Source organism: Etheostoma spectabile, chromosome 5, assembly GCF_008692095.1.
Source record: "Etheostoma spectabile isolate EspeVRDwgs_2016 chromosome 5, UIUC_Espe_1.0, whole genome shotgun sequence".
In the NCBI taxonomy this organism is placed as follows: domain Eukaryota; kingdom Metazoa; phylum Chordata; class Actinopteri; order Perciformes; family Percidae; genus Etheostoma; species Etheostoma spectabile.
This window is the reverse complement of record NC_045737.1, coordinates 21,964,019-21,969,015: the sequence shown is the minus strand read 5'-3', so window position 1 is coordinate 21,969,015 and position 4,997 is coordinate 21,964,019. Positions and strand designations below refer to the sequence as shown.

Here is a 4,997-nt window from a genome sequence, read left to right as displayed (position 1 = left end):
TTCTTTATGCACATTAATACAAATTTTTACCTGGGGTGTCCAAACCTTTGAGCCCCACTGTACCAATGCTGCCATGCAAGGCGCTGGCCTGTCAAATCTGGAGCAACTTGGGGATTAGTGTCTTACTCAAGTACACTTCGACATGTGGAGCCAGAGATGGAATGGCAAAGTTAACCTTGTGATTAAAAGGACAAGTCCCTCTACCTCCTGAGCCACAGCTGCCATAGTAAAGCAGAGAAATTTGATTTAACATTCTGCGCATGTTATGTTATCAAGAATGAAACATGGCGTCTGTGAATTGTTTCTGTTTCACTGTATTTTCCATACAGAGCAAAGTGTTCTCAAAACTTTCTGCACACTAGTCCAAAACTGCATGGAATCTCACAATGGGATCTCTGGCATCAAAGCTCATTTGATCATGGTGGCATGTCCTAAAATCCATGTCAAGTGTGTTGTTGGGTGTTTGTAAATTATAGAGTGTGGATCCAAGCTGTATACAGTAAGGGTGGGACCTTGTTGACCTCAACTGAGGAGGTAATAGGGCGGTGGAAGGAGCACTTTGAGGAACTCCTAAATCCAGTGACACGCCCTCTTTGGTGGAGGCAGAGCTGGAGGAGATGGGGGATTGTCGTCAATTTCCTGGTGGAAGTCGCTGAGGTAGTCAAACAACTCCACAGCGGCAAAGCCCCAGGGATTGATGAGATCCGTCCAGAAATGCTGAAAGCTCTGGGTGTGGAGGGGCTGTCTTGGTTGACAGCCTCTTCAACATTGGTGGAAGTCTGGGACGGTGCCTAAGGAGTGGGACGACCGGGGTGGTGGTTCCCTCTTCAAAAAGGGGGACCAGAGGGTGTGTGCCAATTACAGGGTATCACAACTTCTCAGCCTCCCTGGTAAAGTCTACTCCAAGGTGCTGGAAAGGAGGGTTCGGCCGATAGTCGAACCTTGGATTGAAGAGGAACAATGCGGATTCCGTTGGTCGTGGAACAACGGTCAGATCTTTACTCTCGCAAGGATCTTGGAGGGGGCCTGGAGGATGCAACAGTCTACATGTGTTTTGTGGATCGGAGAAGGGTATGACCGGGTCCCCCGGGAGAATTGTGGGAGGTGCTGCGGGAATATGGGGTGAGGGGGTCCCTTCTTAGGGCCATCCAATCTCTGTATGACCAAAGCGAGAGCTGTGTCCGGGTTCTCGGCAGTAAGTCGGACGTTCCAGGTGAGGTTGGCCTCCGCCAGGGCTGCGCTTTGTCACCAATCCTGTTTGTAATATTTATGGACAGGATATCGAGGCGTAGTCGGGGCGGGGAGGGGTTGCAGTTCGGTGGGCTCGGGATCTCATCGCTGCTTTTTGCGGATGATGTGGTCCTGATGGCATCATCGGTCTGTGACCTTCAGCACTCACTGGATCGGTTCGCAGCCGAGTGTGAAGCGGCTGGGATGAGGATCAGCACCTCTAAATCTGAGGCCATGGTTCTCAGCAGGAAACCGATGGAGTGCTTTCTTCGGGTGGGGAGTGAGTCCTTACCCCAAGTGAAGGAGTTTAAGTACCTTGGGGTCTTGTTCGCGAGTGAGGGGACTATGGAGCGTGAGATTGGTCGGAGAATCGGAGCAGCTGGTGCGGTATTACATTCCGTTTATCGCACCGTTGTGACGAAAAGAGAGCTGAGCCAGAAGGCAAAGCCTCTCATCTACCGGGCAATTTTCGTTCCTACCCTACCTAGGTCCTGAAGGCTGGTCATGACCGAAAGAACGAGATCCAGGGTACAAGCGGCCGAAATGGGTTTCCTCAGGAGGGTGGCTGGCGTCTCTTAGAGATAGGGTGAGAAGCTCAGTCATCGAGAGGAGCTCGGAGTAGAGCCGCTGCTCCTTGCGTCGAAAGGAGCCAGTTGAGGTGGGTTCGGGCATCTGGTAAGGATGCCTCCTGGCGCCCTCCCTAGGGAGGTGTTCCAGGCACGTCCAGCTGGGAGGAGGCCTCGGGGAAGACCCGGACTAGTGGAGAGATTATATCTCCAACCTGGCCTGGAACGCCTCGGGATCCCCCAGTCGGAGCTGGTTGATGTGGCTCGGGAAAGGAAGTTGGGGTCCCCTACTGAGCTGCTGCCCCCGCGACCCGATACCGGATAAGCGGATGAAGATGGATGGATGGATGGTCTAGACCTATGCTATTTGTAAAGTGTACTGAAATAACTCCGGTCATGATTTGACACTATACATCAAATTGAATTGTATTGAGTCAGCTGGTTTTCATGAATACTTATTTCACTAGTCAGCTAGATTATTGGCAAACTAATTAGTATATGTATACGTATTTGAATAACCATCAGCAGTAAATATAGAGGAGGGCTTTTAGGGAGCCTATAAAATAGGACCTTGGACAAGAAAGGTGATGCTGTAGTAGCTGATAGCGTACAAGTCCAGTGGTCCAGTGTCACATAAGCTCTGGGAAGGAGGAATTTATAGACGTGTGGCATCAGCTTCTGCGTACTGCCCAGGTAAAAATTGTCATGTGTATTTAATAAAGAGGCAACTGTATGATGATGGATAAATCTAGTTAAGTCATCTAAAAAGATTTCAGATTTATTCTTAAAGTGTATACAATTATAAAGGCATTGTATTACAATTTCTACAAAAAAAAGGTACCTAAGTGATAGAAGTATGTTGAATTCTTGGGTGGGTAAGAACAGCACTGACTTAAGAAATGCCTGTGTAGGCCAATGTACGATATTTCACCTCGGTTTGCTGGCAGAGGACGCAAAGCAAGTCCAATAAAGAATAGACATAAAAATCCATTATTAAAAAAGGGTGGAGAGCAGGTGTCAGTGAGGCAAGCGGGTCACTACAATGAAGGCTACACCTTACTTCAGCACTGCAAGCCATGTTAATCTCCTTTGTGTTACAACTTGTTTTACAGTGTTTGTCCACTAACTTTGTTGCAGTAACAAGTAGGGACAATTGAGTAAAGTAACATTCACCAAAAAGAACCATCCATATCACGTACCTACAAGCTTTACTGATATACAGTAACGTTATCTCACTTTTTGGGGGTATCTACATCACTGTAATTTTAACCTTACACCACAAAATTATGTATTTTTAGTAAGTGGGCAACACGTACTTGAATGTCAAAGTTTGGTCTTACATACAAAGTGCAGCAGTAAGGTTGGGATATTTTATTGAGACAATGTGAGTTATGTTCCCTATGCTGTGGCAACTCACGTGATAGGGTTAGCAAATGACACATCTGACTAACACTGCGTCACATGAATACATAAAACATAATTTTTTAAGTGTATGTCTCACTTACTTTATGCGAAAACTTTCTATCAGCTCTCTGTTTACAAGTCGTCGAATCATGAAGCTCGCTTAGCTGTCAAGTTTAGCTAGCCATCTGCAGTTAATAACATAACGTAACACGACAGTGTTAGCTAGAGACTTACCTTGTGCTGCAACGTCCTAATATATCCTGTAGATACAGCGATAACAGGTATTCTTTTCCGCTGCTCTCTTTGTTGAACGTTAATGTTAAATTATTAGGTCTCCTCGGTTAGCTGGCGTTTACGCGTACTAGCTTGTCAAGCTCTCTTTTAACGAGCTCCTGGGCTAGAAAGCTAGCTGTAGGTCACTTCTGGCACACATTTAGTGTCTGTAAATATCTGCTTGCCAAGACGAGTAGCTTTTTAATTACTTCTCAAAATGCTAACCATAAGAAGGAGCCAACCTCTCCGCAAGGTTAGCAGATGAAACGCTTCCAAGGAAGAAGCTGTTCCTTATGTTGAAGATATGTCATGATGACTGTTTCGCTGCAATGCATTATGGTCCTTGTAGTTGCTTTTTCACACAAACTAATCCCAAAGCAGGGACTTTTTTTGTTATAGTAGCAAAGGGAACAGTGCAAAAACAAGAGGCATCAGTAAAGAATGCAAGATATAATATTAAGTATGTAAACTGTAAAAAAAAAAAAAAGCAATACAAGCAAATATAATAAATTGGCTAAACAGACTGAAAGGTTGAATACAAAGCATTCACAGTATTGCACCAATAACAGATAAGTAAACCTTGATATTGCACATGAGTGAGTTGTCCCTTTTGGTATGTAAATGTTTTGCTATGACAGGAGCGCAAGATCAACATAGCACACACCCGCCAACAGTGTTATTATTTTCACCTTTTCTAATAGAAGATTGTGGTTGTACCGGTTGGTAGTGAACACCTCCCGAGGTATGGCTGTGTCAAACTTTGTTTACACTATGTAAATGAAGAACTGTCCTAATGCTCAACTGACAAACCTGCTCAGAAAATTGTAATTGTCAAAATGTGTATAAATTACAGACTACTTTAACAGTGCCCTTAAATGGTGCAAGTAGCTTTTACTTTAGCAAATTTATTTAGCAACAATATTTAACCCATCCACAGAGTCAAAATAAGCCATCAGCATCTGTGAACCAAGCAAGCTCAGATCTGTGGTGACGCACAAACTAACCACACAACCATCAGTGATAGTTTACTAGCGACACACCCTGTGCATCAACACAGTCAGGTTTAGATTCAAAGTACATCAACAAATCTATTGTCTAGTTTTTAATATAATGTTTTTGGGCTTTACCCCCTTTATTTCAGAGTGACAGTGGATAGACAGGAAAGGTTACACGGAGCAAAGGACCGCAGCGCATTCGAACCCAGGGTGCTGGAAAGGCCTCGGCCTACATGGGGCGCACGCTCTTATTGGGTGAGCTATAGGTTGCATCTGTTGTTTTTAACTGTAAGCTACACATCACTCTCATAGCTGCAACCATGCTGTGTGAATCATTATTTAAATCTGATTATTTAAATCTGATTGAATCTGAATACTATTTATATACTACTACTACTACTAATACTACTACTGCTACTACTACTAATAATAATAATAATGTTTGTTTTTTGTTCAATATATTGACGTGCCAACATTTGCCAGTATGTTTACACGCACACACACACACACACACACACACACACACACA

The 4,997-nt window shown here is 44.3% G+C and overlaps 1 protein-coding gene across 3 annotated transcripts in view; it reads right to left on the bottom strand.

Moving 5' to 3' along the window:
* dmxl1 (Dmx like 1) overlaps positions 1-3,792 on the bottom strand; it is a 64,188-nt gene extending 60,396 nt beyond the window's left edge. For all 3 annotated transcript variants that reach the window (XM_032515610.1, XM_032515614.1, XM_032515612.1), the window contains exon 1: positions 3,435-3,792. The gene's annotated coding sequence lies outside the window, so the exon portion shown is untranslated. The remainder of the gene's footprint in view (positions 1-3,434) is intronic.
* Between the last annotated feature and the right edge of the window lie 1,205 nt (positions 3,793-4,997).